The 21,004-nt window shown below is 37.1% G+C and overlaps 1 long non-coding RNA gene across 1 annotated transcript; it reads right to left on the minus strand.

The window, feature by feature from the left end:
* Positions 1-1,945: 1,945 nt before the first annotated feature.
* On the minus strand, positions 1,946-11,726 carry LOC306799954. The gene is made up of 2 exons (XR_013773720.1): positions 11,627-11,726; positions 1,946-2,661 (listed from the first exon to the last, which is right to left on the minus strand). It is a non-coding gene; the product is annotated as an uncharacterized lncRNA (long non-coding RNA).
* Between the last annotated feature and the right edge of the window lie 9,278 nt (positions 11,727-21,004).

The raw sequence follows: 21,004 nt of genomic DNA on the forward strand, positions 1-21,004 counted from the left end.
TGGTGTTAATGGTGCCACGGTTGCAGGTTTGATCCCTGTATGGACCATTCAAGAGCTGGAATTAATGAGCCTTGTGGGTCCCTTCCAGGACCTTAGATTCTGTGTCATTCTTTGTATCTTCTCCCTTTATGTTCCTATTACCCTGCATTTTTAAATTCTGTGAATGTCAGATGAATGAATGGATAAGAGAGCTGTAAATATTGCAGTGTAATATGAAGTGTATAGAGATACTGACTGCACACAAAGTTGGGAGAGTCCACGTGTTTTCCTGAGGGTGCTTCTCTGCTGTCTTTGGCTTGCAAAAGAGCTCTGGATTGGGCATGCCAGGGGAGACATGTGCCCAGCAACACCACATTTGCTCCTGATGCTTATAAAAAGCCACTTTAACATGTGTCAGGGTACAGCTTCTACCTATGTGCTTGTGTTTGGAGTGTCTTGTCCAGAAGCATTGCATGGACATCCTGGCAGGTACAGGCAACTTTAAACAAATGAAAAGTCCATATTGCCACAGCAGGTAAAATTCTGTACTACAGAGGTGAATCATCAGCATGTAAGCCACACAAAACACTCACCATTATTTTGGAACATGTGGTGCCATGCACAACAAAATCCTGCCTTGATGTTGCCTCTTACCTGTATTACTAGGTGCTCATCATAACTCCATCCTTCTTTCCTATGGGAAAGGTTTTACATGTAGTGAGGAATGGTGTCCTTTCAGTCTGAGAGCATTCCCAAGGTTCTGTGTCAATTTGTCATCTAATTTTCGGAGAAGCAAATCCATCACCAAGTTGAGTGAGATGCTTGAGATGGTGTTTGTGTACACATACAATGTATTTTCAATCATTATCTCTCTTCACCTTACACATGATAAACATGTAAGTGTAAAGTAATATGAGTTGTTTCTCTAGAGACAAAAAAAAAAATACTTCAAGAAAATTTAAGGATTTATAATAAATGTTATAATGTTTATAATAAATGTTGTAAAGGCCAATTAGCCTTCCAAGTTCTAAGCACTTTCTAACCATTGCAGGGGTACTTGGCAAGCATGAGCTTTATAACTAGGCCTTTGAGGCAGCACCCAAATCATAATCCCTTCTTCTTTCACCTATGACCAAACAGAAGTTGAGACAATATCCACTCTGCCCACTTATTCCAAACACCATCAGCTCTTTCTAATTCTTCTATCTTTGTCCTAAAAACCTCTCATGATGAATGCTCACTAATTGTAATTAATTCCAATGCATCATTACCTTTGGCAATGCCTAATTTGAATAGGTTTTGATGCAATGACCTATTTAACATGGTGTTGTGATTTAACCCCAACGAGGAAAGCATATGGTTTTTTCCATAAGTAGACTTCTGTTCTTGGCTCCTCTTTTTCTTTCTTTTTCTTCCTTTTATTATTTCTTTATTATTTCTTCCTTTTTTTTTTTTTTTTTTTTTTTTTTTTTTTATTGTTGGGTGTTTTGTATTGTTATTTTTGTTTGGGTTTTTTTTGATGTTCACTACCTGAGGATCATACTGTGACTAACCTTGACTCTACCATGTGTGTATATAGGCTTTTGCTGTGCTGTAGATTTAAGAAGAGCTGAACAAATGCCAACATAGTCAGAACATTTTCTCTTGCCCTTGGGCTGGAGATAGGCCAGGACAATGACTTTTACTGAAGAACAGAAATATAAAATGTATCATATCTTTTGAGCTGACATGGAGAATTTAGCAAAATGGAAACCACATGTTTCTAGAAATTTAAACACAGAGGTGGCTGCACTAGCATTATACCCACATCTGGAAGCAGCCATCTCTCACAGAGGCAGCTTTGTAAATCTTTTCAGGGGGCATCATCCTAAAATTCATTTTGCATGGGCTAAAATACAATAAGATATACTGAAAAACATACAGCTAATGTAGAATTATAATATAAAGAAGAGTCAGGGACAAGAACAAAAGCACAGACATCAAATGGGAGACAAGGGAAAGCAACTTGTGTCATTTCAGAAAAACTCATGAGTGCAACTTTTGTTTTTCCTTCTCTCCAGGAACGCATTTGACAGAAGGGTATGATTGTTATCTAGCTCATCTTTGTTCAGTTTGTAAGTGTATGCTGAGAGTGACCAAATTAAATAATATCTTCTTATTCAAAAGAACAGTTTCCTGTGTATACTCAAAAAACACATCTTCTTTATTGGCTGATATAGTTTTTCACTACATTTTGGCAAAAAAAAAGAACAGTGGGGCACCGAGTAGGACTATCTGCCTCGTGCATCATCTGCAGGATGATGAATTCCAAACTGCACCCAAATTTCACCCACTTTATTGCTGGTGACATGGAAGGCACAAGCACTGTGACTTGACATTTATCAAGTGGATCTGTATAAATTTAGAGAGAAGTACTGCTATTAGACATCTAGGATGGAGGAGTGATTCATTCCTGTGGCTACCAGAAAGAGAAATTCTTCAGCTTCCAAGTTGAACTGGAGGTAGGATTTCCTGATCTTCATCAGAGGATTCTCTGGGCCTCTGATTTAGAGAATAGGGCTTACATGTGTGAGCACAAGGGGCAAAGAATATGTTATATATTTGTCTTTGAGTCTTGCTTTGCTGAAGAGATGCCTAGTGTGGAGGTCTCAGCAGGAAGTAAATGCCATATGGGTTTGAGTTCTGTAAAAGAGAAATGGATATATCAAATTCTGCAATATGGAATAGAACCATATTTTTATAAGGAGTGTTGACAACATTGAAAAGCTAAGCAGCAGGCCAGAAAAAGATTACTCATGCCCTCAAGTGTCCCTCAGAAACGTGTCCCTCTCATTAAACAATTGGGAGTCTCCACTACTGTGTAAATTTCAGGTATAGTGCAAGAATTCAAGGGAAGCAAGTTCCAGCAGTGTCACATAGCTCTTCAAAGAATTGAAGGTAGGTAGCTCTTCTAAGTAGAAACAGGTCTTTATCTTTTCTGCCTTCTCAGCTGTTGGAGACAGATTCCTGCCAAAAGAGCCAGCAGTTGGGAAATGGCAAAAAAAAAAAAAAAAAAAAAAAGTTATGTGCTCCTTTCAAACAGGTGCACTATGCCTGCAGCAAAGAGAAAGACACATGAGAACATGCATTTGCACAAGGAGGCATTAGAATAAAAAAGGCTTGAGCTGCAGAGACTGAAATATCTTTACAAGATGGCAGGCAGCCAGAAAGCTGAAGAGTGGGAGGAAGACTGCTTTTTTCTTATTTTTCACATTTTTGATTGAAGACACTTGATTCTGATTTCAGCTACGTGGTTACATATTGATGCTTAAAATGTGAAATCAGCTGTTATTCAGAAGCTGATTTAACAAACTGGGCTGGAATATCTGCCAGCATAGCTAAGTTCAGAAATCAGGCACAGGTTTTCTGCCAAAAGAATTGGGAACCAAGAAACCATAACAAAACACAGGCACATCAGCCAGTATATGTTGCTACAGATCAGACCCATATTAAAAATATTTTCTCAGTATAACAGGAATATTTAGGTGTCTCTTAAAAGACTTTATTGAGTTTAAGATAACACAGTTTGCATTTTACTATACTAAATGCTGCAATGCCTTTCAATGTATGCCTCTATTCCTGTCCTTATGTGCAACTGAGTTCTTTATGCCTGCAGAATTCTAAAGTAACATAAAAATAATTGTATATACCAAATATCTGTCAAAGGATTTAGCCTTTGTTATAACAGCCATGAGTTTGCAGGATACACATGCAACCATCTGTACCTTTCCCTGAAGTGCTTATCTGTGTGATCCTTCAAAAAATTAAACCTATTCTTTGAGTCACACAGATATATATTTTTCACTCATATGTAATTGGTGTTTAGAAAATAAAAGCTGTTATTCTCAGTTCCCATGTCTCAAACAATTTAACATTTTCAAAGAAAATATATACTTTATAAGTGAATCCAAGATCCCTCTAACTAAATATGTTCCATTTTCCTCACATCTTGAGAATTTTATTCTGCTTCTTCATTGACAAGCATAATGGAAAAAGTGGCACAGCAAGAGCTTTGCTTATTATTTGCTTTGATAGGCATAACTGGAAGGAGGTGTTCTAAGCTCCAAGTATCTCAGGTAGCCATTTTTAAATATAATATTTACAAAGTGGCTCTGTGAGCTAGAGAAAAGCCTCAAAATTCAAAAGTACTGATATTCAAAAAAATTCAAAAAATTCAAAAGTGTCTGATAACATCCTGTCCACTTGTTCCAGTTTATTTTGCTAAGGCTTTATATGGTGATACAAAACAAATGTCACACAGTCACAATTTTTAGGCTCAAAATTTTATGTCTGTTTTCATTGCCCTAAGTATCAAATTCTTCAGATTTTCTGACAATGTGTATGAAGGTCTCTAACACAGAATCAAATCTTTTTGTCATCTTTTTGTCATAATCTCATTGCTGTAATATCATCACCTTTGGCAATCATGTCTGACAGTTCATGAAAATGCAGATTGCCATCAAACCTACAAGGAAGGAGCCTTCAGATGCCAATGCATCCTCAGGGCAACGAGCCAAGCAACAAAGTTTATTGCTCTTCAAGTGGTCACATCCCTTTGGCATTTTTTCCCAGTCTTTCTCCTCCCTGAATTTTACACTGAAGAAAAGAAAAAAGTCATACAGCCAAATGAACGTTACTATGCAGATATTTTTAGAAACTTTGATTCTGGGTTTAGGTGAGCTCTAGGTGGGTAACAAATTGCACTATCAATTTCCATACCTTTTCTCTCAAATGACATATTATTATCAGGTTTGAATTTTGTTTGTATTTGTTTTTGTATCTTGACTGTTATTTTTGAGGAATTCAAAATTTAAAAATATTAAATAAGCTAAAATTATTCATTTTTTAAATAGATGGTGGGGAAAAAATAAAGAACAAATAAAGCTAAACAAAAGTGGGCAGTGTCAAGAGCTGAAAAAATAGGAATATTTAAATTCAGTTGCAGTATATAAGAATCAACTGTGCATATTATAGAATTGTTAGCTTCTGTTAGGAAATAACATGGTCCACAGAGCCTATCTGAACACTAAGAAAAACAGTTGTCTGACAAGGTCTACCCTGACCAGACATGAATTACACCAAAGAAGATAAGAATATGAAATCTATAATGTACACAGCAGCTACAGTATTAAAGTCCATCTTAACCCACATGAATTTCCCAATAGCTTTTTGTCTGAGGCTGAAATAAATCAGTCAGAATTAAGAAAGATTCGGTTCTATTTGTATTTTTCTATGTCCATATGGGAAATATCTTCTACTCCATTGAATAGTCAGTCTTAAAGAAAGCAACAACAATTGATTTTTATGTCTTGAAGACTCATAAATGCTAGTGACTGATTATCACAATGTGTAAACACCAAAAAGCATGCTATTCATTAGGACATCAGCATAAGAAACATTTCTGAGACAGAACACATAAATCAGGAAGTCACTGAGGATCAAAGGTAGAAGTTACTGACAGGTATCTGGTAAAAAACAAGATAATCCTGTCATCTGGCATCCAATTGACTACATTCTGGTGTATTAATTAAGTCTTCATTGTTGAGGGTTACTCTTTGAGGGTACTTTGTGTTTAGAGCAGCTCTTGCAATGTCTGTCAAATGCAATACTGACTGTATGACTGACTCAAGTCTGTATTTCACTGACACATTTGAGATTTCTAGGAGCAAAGTTAAATAGGTTTAAGCTGCAAAATAGGGCATGGGATATGGAAATAGGATAAGAAGAAAATTTGAGATACCAGAGACATGAAAATTTACTACCACTTTACTAATTAATTCATTATTAACATCAAACATTTGCAGGCTTTTTTTTTTTTTTTTCCCTGATATCACAGTTTTGCACTGTAAGGTAATGAGTGTTTTAGAAGAAAAACAAATAAGCAAATACTAAAAAATTGCGGTGGTGAGATTTTAAAAAACCAAATAATTGTTATTAACTATCATACTGTTGGTACAATCATGCTGTTTGTCCATGACTAGAGGACAATAAGAAGTCCAAGGTCATTAGCAAAAATTTTGTGATGTGCTGAATTCTGAGTCACAGAGATCGGACTTTAAAAAATTGAAACCAAACTTAAACTTGCAAAATGTACTGCTGCATCACAAGAATGTACACAGCAGACTAGGAACATACCCTCACATAATCAGGACCCAGATCACAGAGCCTCAGGAAGATCAGAGCTGATCCCATCTGCTTCATCATTCCTTAAATTGTTCAAGTCCAATCCTAATGCATGCAGTAAGCTTTTTCATTCCTCTTAATTCTTTTATTCTTATGAAGTTCATTCCAACCACAAATATTTGTTGTTGCAACCATAGTGATAACAGATAGTTACTGGAGACAGTACACTCAAAGTATTTTCAACAACTCTTTTTAAAATTTGACTGTATTAGTATCTCTCTGTGGTAATGCTGCAATAAAGATGCAATGCTGATATAATTTTTACATCAGTTTTCAGTTATGACATTAACAACTTCTATTTAAGACTATTCCAAAAGCTATGAAGAGAGATCACTCTTTCATCTCAGCATTTTCCTGAGAAAATACCACTTCTCAGTATTTTCTTCAGAACTTCACATGTGCTTAAACTCTTCTGGGAAGGCATCTAATACATTTAACACACTCTAAATGTAGAATAAATTTCCAATATTTGGTTTTACATGACTGAAATAAGTAAGGAACTTTTCTTGAGGGCACATTGATATAGGCATAAAGCAGAATTTGTACTACTTTCAGAGAAAATCAATTTATTTCACGTGGCATAAAGAAAGACAGAAAAAGCAAATGAAGTAGAGGAGAGAATAAAAAAGCATGAGGAAGGAAGCAATTATATATTTTTTCCAAACAAAATTGAACAGAATAATTTTTTTATGGAACCAATGAGATTTTTGGGTGAGATAAGTAATCTAGATATATTAAATAATTCTTACTTCTATTTTGAGTATTAGGCACTCACATATTCTGTAGCTTGCATGTGTGTACATGTACATGCACATATACTTGTACATGTATATCACAGACAATTCTCACAAGCTGTTAAAAGTAGAACATATCCACCAGGAAGGGGAGCTGATCCAGCAAACAGCTTTCCTAGTTTTGTAGTGTGAAATTTGTATATGACAAGGCATAAAATACAGTTGCAATTAGATGTCTGCAACTCCACTAAACTTGATTACTAAAACTAGTAATCAAATCAATCAAGTAAGTTATCTAAAGGATTACTTCAGCAAAGTATGTGTTTAGCATGAAAATGTGAGATAGGAATTGTCAGCAAAGAGGGATTGGGAGTTTTCTTGAAAGGCATAGCAGGGTTAGTGGTCCCTTAATTAGGCCCTTGGTAGGAAATCAGAGCAGAGAGATTGTTTTTGTTGGACGTGTGAGAAATTGTGGTGATATAAAATAAATGGAGCAATAGAAGTTTGAATTTTTGTAAGAATAGTAAGGCTATGAGATGGCTAAAGAAAAATATGGTAGGAAATGCCCAACTGGAAGTTTTAGCAGAAAAGGATTAAGATTTAACCTGACTTTCTTCTTTTCACTCCTCAGTACTTAATGCACTAGAGTTTCTTTGAGACTCACTTTGCCAACTGAGTTTCTGCTTTTCCTGCTCATATACACAACTGGATTCTTTAACTTTTTGAGTGAATAGACCAACTTAAAGCATCACATTAGAATATATTTACTCTGCTGTGAATATCTGAAAATACAAAAGCCACAAATTTAAAAAATATACGAACACAGCAGAGCATACTTTAAAGAGGAAAAAAACTCAATAGTATTAAGTGTATCACCCTCTCCAGATTTCTTATGGCATTTGAAATTAATAGGAATTAATTTAAAGTGGATAAAATTAGTAATGTAAAGCAAGAAGAGACAAAAATAATCCACCTGACATATCTCAGTCTGGAGATATGACATTTTTGACTAGGAAAAGCAAAAAATAGTTATAATGTAAAAAGACAACCCCCCGAACTCACAGTAAATTCCAACCATGATACAGGCAGAAAATAATATTTCAAATAAATTTGATTTGATTTGATTATTGAAAAGATAACCTTGCTTGTATTTTGAGTTTGTCTTTTTTTATTTCATTGAAATTAAGAGGAAAAAATTCTGGTATGCAGAATGTTTTCCTTTCAGATCTCTAAATTGACTATAGTCTGATATGGTGGTAATAAAATATTATCAGCTGGTTTTTGGCCTATGTGAAAGACAATAAGTGGTCCAAGTCTATGTCTTCCTGGATATATCACAAAAGCAGCTGCCCTCTACAGTATTCTCACCCTGGAAAAAAATTGCTTAAGTAGATCTCATGGAAGTCAGTGGGATGATGAAATCTTTCCAATAAGCTCTCCTGTATGGATCGGTGCAGAGGGACACAGTGCTGATCAGCTCTCAGATTTTCACTTAATCATTTTTCAGCCATTTAGCCAGTAAATTTTTAAGAGGAGGAAAATCGAAGCCCGGGTGCAACCACAAAAAAGGATTATTCATTCTGGCACTGTGAATGAATATTCGGAGAACAAGACACATGTTTCAGTTCTACTCCCACAATATTAACTCCCTGCTATTTCTGAAACCTGACTACTGTCTTTTGGAAAATTCCCTGCCAAGCAAAGTTGCAACTTTTAATTTTTCTTGTTGAATAAAATAAAAATATTTTCCCCTATTTTTTGTTTTCCAAATTTGCCAAATGTGTCAGTTGCCTCTGAGATTCGCATGCCAAGGCTGCTCAAAAACCCCCTTTGAGACACAAGTAGAGCTCAGCAGTTCCTAAGGGGTTAAACTTGCTATTCTGAGCTGAGCCAATTTCACTTTGTATGTTCTGCAGTGCAGTGAAAGTTAATTCATTCTAAAGCACAGAGCTTTCCAGCAACATTGTTAATATTAACAATGTTCCTTTGCTGCACTGTCCTAGCTAGTTTATTAGATGAAAGAAAAATACAGATGTGCTGACAAGCAGAGTTATACCAACCCATACCGGAAAAATTTTTATTAAAATTACTTTAAATCATTTTTATGCAGAAGTATAAGCTCCTTTAAAATTCCAAAGTAGTTATTTTGATTTTTAGTAGTATAGCTGATTACATTTGATATAGGCCTGCTGTTTGTTTTCTTTTAATAAAAAGGCATGCTTTTCTGATTGTGTGAGGATAATTTTTCTCTTTTTAAGCTGCAGTAGAATTTCCTGAATTAAAAGGTAATTGGGTTAGATGGGTGGTACATTTACAGATATAGAAAAAAATTAATATACCAAAATAGTAACACAAAGAAAGACATTATGTCTGTTTCTAATAGAAAAGCAAAACAATCCAATAGTCCTAGAGTGATTGCTGGGGAAAATAGAAAACCTGGTTGATCCCACATGCAATACCTATAGTCAAACAAACAAACAAAAAAATCATAAAATTTATCTGCAGAATGGAGTGAAGGTTGACAGCACATTCAAAGTCTAATGCATTTATTGGGTAGTCTCTTTCCTATCTGAGCTCCAGCAGTCAGATAAAGGCAGAAACAGTTTATTACAATATACAAAGGGCTCTAAGAAAGTCATCTCACTGGTTAAAGTTTAGCAGTAGACAAACTTGAAATAAAGGTACCAAAACAAGATTTAACACCTTTTCTTCCATTTCACTCCACACAACTCTGAATTCTAGTGGCTTTTGCATTATTTAGAGCTTATTTCGTGCCTGTATCTTGTTGGATGTTTAGATCCCCTTGACACATCTATGAGGCAGTTGATTTTGCTTTCATTTCAAGGCCTTATCCTGAGTTCTAAACACATATAGAACAATGTCATTACTGTGGCATTGATGCACCTGAAAATCCACACAAACAGATGACACCCTTCCATACCTGACAAACTGCCCAGCTTATTCCCAAGTCAGGGACTGTCTCACCTCCAAAGGCTGAGCTCTTTGCAAAATCCACTGCTGAGGACACAGCATCATTGTCTAGGAGCTGATTTGAAGTGGGATCAGGAGCACAAATATTGGGGTTTGGAGAGGTGGTCTCTGCTCAGCAGTCATTCCAGCTGAGGTCAGGGCCAAATTCAGTGCTGAGCTATGAATCAGTTGCAAAGAATCCCAACTGGAAGAAACTTTGGACAGTAAAATGTAAGAGGGTGTTGGTTCATTCCTGTTCTTTGTCTCCATTACCTTTTGACAGTGTGGCTGGACATTAGTTTAAAACTATGGCTGTCCTTAGAACATAGTTCTCTTTTTTAGTACTCAAAACCAGCTGAGGACCCTGCTTCAAGACACACTTGTAAGACAGTGTTTCTATCTTCCCTTGTTTCAGATTTTGAGAGTTTGGCCACATAATTTGATTTGACTGCTCAGGACACAATGAAATATTGGATAATTTCACTCAAGAGAAAGTCCCAAGGAGATTTTAAAAGCTTCTCATGTGCGTAAATGACTTGCAGTTCTCAATTTCTGAGTTGATTCTAAAAGCGAAAGAAATGCTAAAAATATAAAACTAAAAAAAGCAATAATAAAAATAACAAGGTTTTTTAAAGTAAAATGGTGGTGAAAATCAGATATGTTGTAGAATCAGCTTACAGTTTGAAAGTGCTATCTTTTCCCTGAAATAGAAACAGAATATCATTCTTTATCCTCAAACATTTTTAAGTATGCTCATACAAACAAGCAAGTGCAGTGTTTGGAGGCAGGAGAGTAACATGTTTCATTGCATGTGGAAAATAAGAGCTACTGAATGAACAGGATGTCTTTAGAAGAAAAGACGGAGCAGGGGAAAATAGACACTCCTACAAGGAAGAAAGTATGAAATAAATGCCAAGTAATTAGGAAAAGAATGAGCAAATCCAGAAAGTGACACATTAGTGATGTGTTGAGAGGACAGCAGAGAATGTTGTCCTTCATGTAGGACATTTGAGTGTGAAAATACTGCATCTAAAATTTTAATAAATTAAAAAATATTCATTGTGTTCCCCAAGCTGTCTCAGGACTGACCTTCTTTTCTAGAACTTCTGTAAGTTCTTAGAATTATCTAAGTGCATCACAATCTCAAAATGATGCAGTTTGTAAAATTAGCTGCCTTGTGTGTATCAGAGAGAACGATGATTCAAAGATGATATAAATTTGGTCTGGGCTGAAGATTTCTCTAAAGAGTGAACAGAGCTAGAAATAAAGTTGACTAACAGCACAGGCCCATGCCATGAGGATTTAACCTTGGTGGATAACTGTGAATGGCAAATTAAAACAATACTTGTGGAAGGAGCAATCCCAGACATGGGAAGGCATGGAAAGTCATGGCTAGTGGACTAGTCTTTGAACAGCATTGCAAGTGTTTGGCAGGGAGGTTGGAAAACTAGAGGACCTTTAAAGTTCCTTCCAACCCAAGCCATTCTATAGCTCTATGATTCTATGTCCAAAAATGAGGATCTGACCATGCTTTCCAGCTCCTGGGCTCACCATGCTTCCCAGGTACATCCTGATATATATATACAGCATGGTAAGACATATAGCTGCTGACTTTTGAGACTAGAGCTTTCAGAAAAGCAAACCAACACTGCATAGATCAGATAAACTTCTACAAAGCCCCCAGTAATCTGCAAGTATTTGAAAATTCACTTAGATGTTACCACTTTTATGTGTGTTCCAGTATGATCTTGTTGAGGTAAGTTGACCCTGGCTGGACTCCAGTTGCACACCAAAGCTGCTTCATTACTTCCTGCCTCTGCTGGACAGAGGAGAGAAAATATAACCAGAGACTAGTGCACTGAGATAAGAACAGGGATAAATCAGTCACCAAGTACGCTAATGGGTCAAAATAGATCCAACTTAGGTAAATTAATTTAATTAACTGGACCCTTTCCATTTTCCAGAGCTCAGTTTTACTCATTATTTCTCTGCATGCTCCCTGCAGCAGCATAGGGGGATGGGGAATGGGGCTATGGTCAGTCACAGGTTGTCTCTGCTGCTCTTTTCTCCTCTTTTCTCCCTGACCCAGCACATAGTCCTTCCCACAGGAGACATTCCTCCACAAACCTCTCCATGATCTTTCACATGGACTACAGTTCTTCAGGAACTGCTGCAGTGTCAGTTCTTTCCATGGGCTGCAATCCATCAGGAACAGACTGCTCCAGCATGTTCCTCCCCAGGATCCTGCTACAGCTCAGGTTCCTCTCTCCACAGGTGCACAGATCCTGCCAGGAGCCTGCTCTAGCTTGGGTTCTGCTCAGGGTGACAACCTCCCTCAAGCACATCCACCTGTTCTGCCATGGGCACCTTCACGAGCTGCAGGTGGCTCTCTCTCCATCATGGACCTCCATGGGCTGCAGGGGCACAGCTTCCTCACCATGGGTTGCACCATCAGCTGCAGGGGAATCTCTGCTCTGGCCCCTGGAGTATCTCCTCTCCCTTCTTCACTGACCTGGAGACTTGCAGAGCTGACCCTCCCATGTATTCTCAGTCCTGTCTCATGACTGGTGTTGCACAATTCTTGAAGACATTACCTCAGAGGCACTGCCACCACTGATGAGCTCAGCCTTGGCTGGGAACAGGTCCATCTAGGAGCTGGCTGGCATTGGCTCTGTCAGACATGGGGGAAGCTTGTGGCAGCTTCTCATGGAAAGCACTCCTCTAGTCACAGACTTCACAGAATTCTCAAAATTACTAGGTTGGAAGAGACCTTCAAGATCACCAGGTTCAACCCATGCCCTAAGACCTCAACTAGACCATGGCACTGAGTGCCATATCCAGTCTTTTTTTTAAACACATCCACAGATGGTACCCCTCTAGCCACCCTTCCTATCAAAACCTTTCCACAAAAACCCAATACAGCTGCATGTGTTTCTACATGAGTATAATTCTTTGGCAAAATCTCAACAAGAGTTGGCAGCTCACATTCATAGCACAGGACAGCCATGTCTTGCACTGCAGCTAAAGGAACACAGCCAGCAGGTCAAGGCAGGTGATTTTCTCCCTCTATTACACTCTGGTGAGACCCTACCTTGAGTAGTGTATTAAGCTCTGGAGTCCTTAACACAAGCAAGGTTTGATCCTTATATACCATGTCCAGAGGAGGACCACAGAGTTCATAAGGGGGCAATCATCTCATTCCCTATGCTGAGAAAATTGGGGCTGTTCAGCCTGGAGAGGAGAAGGTTGCTAGGAGATTAGATGTTAGGAAGAAATGCTTCAGTGTGAGGATGCTGAGGCTGAGGCACTGGAACAGGTCACCCAGAGAAGCTGTGGATGCATCAGTCCATTCCTCACAGTGTTGAAGGGGTTGGATGGGGCTTTGAGCCACCCTGTCTAGTGAAAAGTATACTTGACCATGGCAGGGGGATGGCAACTAGATGATCCTTAGGGTCTCTTCCAAGTCTAATCATACTATGATACTGTGATTCTAATTTATAAATTTAATACATATTTTTTGTCACTATGCTGATAATATTTATTACATTAAGCAGTTGACATGTGATTTCTGTTTTTTTTAACCAACATAACTTTTGCTCTTAGAACATGTTTAGATGAAGTCTAGACTCACAGACACACTGGATGAGGGAGACTTTTTCCCAAATATTGTGGTTTAATACAGCTAAGTGCAAAATTTCACATTCAGAGACTAAAAATAAAAAATAAGAAAAAAATTAAAATAGAGGGAGAACCAGAGGACAGATATATATATTGCAAAGCTGTTAAAATATAGTGGATGCATGGTTTTATATGAGTTTTTAGGTATTATGTTGAAAGAAAGGGCTGTTTATGACTTGGGATGAATAATGGAAAAAGTAATTAAAAATAGTCAGATGACAGCCTAGAGCACAGTTCCACTGAGGTTAATAGGAAACTAATCCTTAATTCCACACTTCATAAAATTACCAAAATTGGAAAGGGAAGATTGGAATACAAAAATGTTATAGGTCCTGAGAAGATACCTCACAGTGAGACATTCAGAGTCTGTTTTATTCACTTCACTAAAGAGAGAGTTCAAAGTTCTTGATCATAGACTCTAGTACTGTCTAGAAAATAGTAGATATTAGGAGGTAATTTAATCTAACAGAGAAAGGCATAACAGGAACAAAAGGACTCAAAGCATAAGGCAAGCAAAATTCCAATTGCAAATAAAGCACAAATGCTCCTAAATGAGCATTATAAATTGTTAAAAGCAACCTTAAGAGCAATTGTGGCTTTTCAGTCTCTGCATCTCTTCAAATAAATACCCTAAACATGAATGAGAAAGGTATTTTAGGAAAACACAGAACTGTTGGACTTGACATGGGGAAAATGAAAGTTAATGGCCTATGATTTAGAAGAGGTCAGACTGAACTATCTACTAGTCCCCTTTGAGCTCACCCTGTGAATCTGTGAACAAGTCTATGAAAATGCTGTGACTTGTCACTTCCTTGCAAAAACCCACTTTCTTCTTGCCTCTAAGATAAGGTGGTGTCTCCAGTGCTTTGAGGGTGAATTGCTGCACAGGTGGAAGCCATGGATGTGTTGATGCTTAGCACAAGTTCAGCTGTTTCTTGCATTGATTTCACACTGGCTAGTTGTGTCACATATCTGTGCTGGTAGCTGTCATGGTTCTGGAAACTTCTGGCTATAATACTAATTATGACACAATTTTCCCTTTTTAAATGATGATTGGGACACACATCTTCTTATTGCTCCTGTTCTGTAGGCCACTATTTGGTCTCTATCCCTCTTTGAAAGTAGGTACCAAAGCACTTGTACAGTCCTAGAGAATCTAGTCAAAAGTCAAAAATTGTGACAAGTTTTAAAGAGAGAACTCTACAAAGTCAAAAAAAAAAAAAAAAAAAGAACAAAGATGGGCAAGAAATAGGCACTTCTGGAATAAAGAGACTGCCCTGTATTTTTACCAGGAGGGCATCTTTTAATTTCCATCAGGAGTGTCGTTGTTTTCCACAGAGAAAATAGTGAAAGTCAGTACCATGTGAAATTTGCTCTATTCTCTCAGGATGAATCTTTTCTTGGGACATGAGGGGCAGGCAGCTTATTTGGAGAGATATTGCTTATATACCTAAGAGCTGGCTTGGTGTATGGATTTTTTTGGCAGGTTCCTGTGTAAATTTTACAGCAATGTATCACAGTTTGTTTAGCAAAAAAGTAATAAAGTTAAAACCATATCACTAGGAAAAAAAAAAAAACCTCTTCATATGCCATGATTATGAATTTGTGTTTAAGATGTTAACACCTCTATATATCCTGCAATAACGATTTTACTCTTTCCTATGACCAGTTCCAAACCCTCAGAGTGATTTTTTAATACCCCAAAATATCTTCCTTTGCTGTTACAGAAGATTAGTTACGAAAAAGAGGGAGATATTAACCCAGTAAAGGTCACATCATCTTGATTACAGCCAGTAAAGCAGACTCCTTATCTCTAGCAGAAAGGAATGGTACAAATCTGAAAAGTTTTAATCTCTATTTATTAAAAAACGGAAAAAAATTAAAAGAGAGTATCTCCATTTCTTTATCATTAATCCCTACAAATCTGCACAACTCATTTTAGTGTCATGCTAACTAAATGGAATTACTTTGACAATGTCCATCCTTGAACCTCCCACCTCAGAATTTCATAAAGTTTTTGTTTCCCTCATCCTCCACCTTTCATTACTTGAAATGTGTTTTCTGAGCATTTGTCTACAGGCAACCTGAAATTTCATTTTCTTGCAAATTTCTGCATCCTATAGTTAGGTAATTGTGTTGTATTATTTATCAGGAGCCAACTGTCTGTTCACACTCTGCAGATGTAGACAAAGACATGTGTCCTGCCCTGAGGAGCTTGTAGGCTAATTCAAACACTCTTATACCATAAACAGTACACATATTTAAGATAAAATCAGCAGGTCTGGTATGGTGATTAATCTCATACATGGCTTACAAGGTTACTTTTATTGATTTCAAGTGTACTACTTACATGACTAAATTGTGAAGTGCAAAAGTGTTTGCAAATTAAGTTCTTTAAGAGAGCTGATTTTTAGATGTGGCGTGCAATGACTGTATTATATTTGATAAATGAATGATTCCAGAATGCTTGGAAAAAGTATGTATGCTAAAAAGAATGGAAATAAAATATTCCTCTCAAAAAATGTAATCTTGCTACAGTATCAAAAAAGGTGAAGAATCAGAATCTTGTATTTTTTTATTAAACTGTCCCCCTACTAGTTGTTTATCATAAATTGAAATGATTGATTAATTCAATTGTCTTCAACTGTCAGCATTAATATGTAAATAAGACACTTATAGTGGAAAATTAAGAATTAAATTTCTTTGAGTTCAGATTATGGAAACTGGCAGGTATCCATTTTATCATATAGTTTCAGTGAAGTACAGGGGTGAGAGTAAGAAGAGTGCAAGAATTTGTCTCTTTCACTCAGTGATACAGAGTGAACATCCCTTAGAGGTGAAATGATTGCCTCAGCATTCTTTGCTCCCAGCTGGCTGTAGTATGTTTGCAACAATATTTTTGCTCATTTTGAACACATTCCACCATGTTTTGATTTCGCTTTAATTCTGGAGAGAGTTGGTGCAGCCCGCCGTTTTGGTCCTTGAAAATTTTTTTCTCCTGAATTGTTTTTTTTACAATGCTTGCTCTGGAATTGCCCTTCATGTGTTTTAATATTTTAGTTACCTTCACTAACTGCATTTAGACAACTCATATGACGTGTTCGGGTTTTTTTTCCCCCAGCATCTCCAGCAATGAAAAGCTGTAGTGGTGATGACAAAGCTAAATATGCCATAGAAGCACTACCTGGTTCCTCAGAATATTTCATTTTAAAAGAAAGACATGTTTCTTGGAGATAGAAGCCTCAGGCTAATAGAAGTTTCCTTTCCAAAAATAAGCATATCCAGGTAAAGTTCCATGGTCGGATAGCCCAGACCATAGATTGCTGCTGTGATGGTTTAAGGAGGCACATTTCTTCTGGCTAGCTGAAGATCAGTCAACTTTTTGTTACTCTTTTTCCTCCCTCTTCAAAATTATCTGCTGCACCCCACCAACTGTACCACATGTACTCTTCTTCTTCATTTGCTGGGTCCACAGTACCCTCATTTCTCAGATTTTGCCCTGAAATCCTAACAGATTATCTCTGCCTTAACCAGCTTCCACTAACACCAGTCCACTGAACAAGGCTGCTGCTGCCCAGCTTCATGCAGCTGCTTCTCAGCATCACTGTTATAACCCAGGCTGTGGATGGAAAAGCAAGATGTTGGCATTGCTGCTGAAACTGGCATCAAGAGAAAGAAAATTACTTTGGGTGTGCTGCTGTCCTGCTTTATTGCAATATTTCTAAGCTAATTTTGGAATAAGAAAGAGAATTAAATGCATAATTTCTGACTTGTAAGCAGTACAAAAAATCAGCCCAGCACTGCAGTGCGGTACCTGTTTCCTATGTCAAGAGAATCTCTATAAGTGCTTTCACTTTCCATGTATTTTTCACCAAACATATTCTTTGCTCTGATTTGGGGGCTCAGCCAGGCACATATTCAAGGAAATTAATGAGCTTTTCCTCATGAGGACAGACTGACTTCAAGTATGACTTCAAGTGGGTACACTGAAGCAGTTTTAAATGACGACTATTTATCTAAATAAAAAGTAAATAAAAATAAGGCAGCATGAGAGAGTAGTGAAAATATTTCATCACTATGTCAAAATAAAGCTAAAAAGTAAACGTACAATAGTAAAATGAAACAAAGAGGGGAAAAAAGCAAATAACCTCGTAATAAAACGTTGAGGTCAGTAATTGAAATTACTGAAAACTGAAAACTGAAACTGAAACTGAAACAAAATAGGAAAAAGTAAACAAAAAGTCAAAATCTCTCTGGGGTCACAGGACCATAACAAAAGAGAAAGCAAAAATGTGTCTATTTCCAATCATGCCAAAAAGCTCTTAGTTAAAGGTTTGGCAAGTTTGTCCTTTTTTTCTCGTATAAATTTATGTAATAAATTGTGTTTTTGCAAACACAGATTGAGAAGGCTGCTTTAATGGTAATTAGGAATTGGGCTGCATAATGAGGCATGAGAAAGTAAAAAGTAAAAGATGAGATGAAGGAACAGGAGGGCAGTCTTTGAAAGAAAATTGGAGGAAAGGTGGACATTTCAAGGTATGTAGGTAAATCAGTGCCAGGCAAATATCATTTGGTTTGTTCTGAAAGAAAAGTTGCACAGATCAGGTTCATCATAGAAGCAGCCCTAATTCTACAGTAAAAGCCCTTACTTGTGTTATTTGCTATTTGGGCACAATGCAGGTATCTGATGTGTTGGGCTGCTAGGCCATGATGCCTTAGTCAAGTTTAATAAAGGAAAGATTTTTTTTCCATGAATAGCAGTATGCACAGGTGATTATAAAGCTGAAATACAGAAAACCATGTCACAGGCAAGACAGCATGGAGAAGCTTCTGGTATTCAAAGATTTTAGCAGCAGACATGGCAAAGAAAGTAAACGCATTAGAAATATTATACAAACCCATGGCTTTGTTGCAGCACATTATGGTGTCTGCAATCCATCACTTTAATACAGACATCTTCTTTTCAGTCTGCGACTACAGAGCCACTGGTATTTGTTATATGCATTCAGCATCCTGAAGAAATAATCTCTTTTGTGTCTGATACAGCGTTCGTTCTCTTCACTATTAAAGTGCATGTGCATGGGTGAAAAGAGAGGAGTCAAACATGACACTGGTTGCACAGGAGGTGTGGTAGCTTTATATTTGTTCAAGGAGAGTTAGACAGATTTTATTGTACCCTTTTCACACAGACTAGCAGAGTTTGTGAGAATTATTAGAAGATAACAATGCAAAGTAATTGTATATCCAGTCTAACCGAGTTATATGTTCTGAATTATGACACAGTTTTGATTTGTTGATATATAATAAAATCTAAGTGCTGAAAATAACATGTAAAGAACTTTTTAAATTCTTTCCAGAGCCCTAGTTTTTGTATGATTTCAATATTATAATATAGATGCCAAACATATCTTTAAAATGTACTTATGCAAATCCCACTGAATGGTGAAATGAGCACGCAGAGATATGGAGTATAAGCACAAGGATGTGGCAGGGGATGAAGGTAAAAATGTTGTTAAGTGCCACATCTGAAAACTGGCACAGCCATCTGCTGGTTTCAGATGCAGGGAAAAGCTTGCTTCATGTCTCTAACACAGAGCAATGTATTATTTCTGCACTATTCTAAAGTAGCTTGCTAAACATGAGTATGGTGAGTAGTAGCAAGATTGTTCATTAATTTTTGCCTTCTTACCCCTCTTTCATTTTGCTCCTTACTACAAACAATCCTCAAACACTGCTTCATGGTGGGTCTTTCCCAGTATTAAAAATTTCCTAACTATAATGTACCCTGGCACATTTGTTTGTAGCAAAACCACATACCACTTGCAAAAAAATCAGGGCTGACTGGAGGAAGGGTCCATTGAAAGGAGAATAGATGCCTGTGATGTTAGCTGGAAGTGCTGTTACCCATCATAGACCTTCATAATTCCCACCTCCAGTGTCAGTCAAGGGAGGGCAGGGCATGGGCTGGTGGGACAGCACAGCTACTTGGTGTAGGAAAAACCTTCTATGCTAAAGGCCACTGCAAATTATAGCAGTAGTTCTGCCTGGGGTAATCTAGACGTTCCCTTTGCTTCAATTTCTCCCCTGCTTTTCCTCCAGTTATGACAAGACACAAGATGCAGAATTTTTTAGGCCATTAAGAGAAGTTTAATTTTTCAGCTGCTTAATTTTCTTTTTAATCTTTTAATTTCCTTTATGACTTCACCTCCCCTTCCTTCTGTGCTACAGCACTGCTGAACTTTATTAAAGCAATACTGAATCCAAGTCTAGACGGTTACATTCGGGTTATGAACACTCAGTCAAAAATTTGGCTAGGAATTGATAGGTTGGTTAACCCAAAAATTTAGATAATATTTAGTACCTCTAAAAGCAGATATTTGAACTCTGTTTCTACCCAATCTACTGCATAATAGAAAGGGTTGAACTGGTACCTTTTTCTTTCTGCACCTATTCGCATTGCAATTGTTCTCTCAGAAAGTGATTTGTTTTGTGCTGCTTTCCATTCACATCACGACCCAATCAAACCACGGAATATAGGAAAGATCAAAGTAGTACAGCATACTCGCCTACAGTAATTCACAGAATATATGAGGCATTAAAATTTTCATTCCTCATTCTCATAAGAAAGACTATAAAGGTAACAGAAAATGATGCAGAATATGAATCTGTTCTTGAGACAATGATTATATCAAGACTGGAAAACAGTATAAACCAACAGACCCTTTCTTGTTACTATCTTTATCACACTGAATGCAGACCTTGCTTGTGTCATTCACAGTTTTATTTCTTTTCCACATGCTCCTGGTATATCTTTCTTAAACAGAAAGCACAATAGAACAAAAAAAAAATCTAACACACCTTTGCAGAGGGTAATAATTTCTCCTTTTGAAATGTCTAGTTTTACTTAAAAAAATTCTGCCTAGTACAAAACAGAAAAGAGGTGGACAGGAAGGATAAAGTTGTAATGAAAATGGTTTAACATGCAGTCCTGATCTGAATTACATTACAAACCAGATCTTAAAATGCAAAAGGCTGGAATTGGAAATAAATGGAAATAGCCAATGAAAATTCAAGTTTGGTAACACTTCACAGAGACATATTCTGCAAGATCTAAATGGGCATGTTTGAAGAGATGTATAAATATGAAGGCAAACCTAAGAAAGTATTTATAAAATTGTTGCAGGATAGATTTTTTAAAATTGATTTTCTCTCTTTCTCTCTCTTCCCTTTTAATTTGAATGTGAAAAGCAGGTATCTTTCAAGTTCCTGGAAGATTTTCATTCATTGCAGGGGATTCTGGCTTGCAAAGGAACTATACAGAACAGTGACAAAAGAACAGCAGACCACTGGATCATGGGCTGGCTATGACATTTCAGTGCCACCAGCACTTGAAGTGCAACACTCTGTATTAGCACTGGGCT

This window comes from Erithacus rubecula (genome assembly GCF_903797595.1).
Source record: "Erithacus rubecula genome assembly, chromosome: 3".
Classification (NCBI taxonomy): domain Eukaryota; kingdom Metazoa; phylum Chordata; class Aves; order Passeriformes; family Muscicapidae; genus Erithacus; species Erithacus rubecula.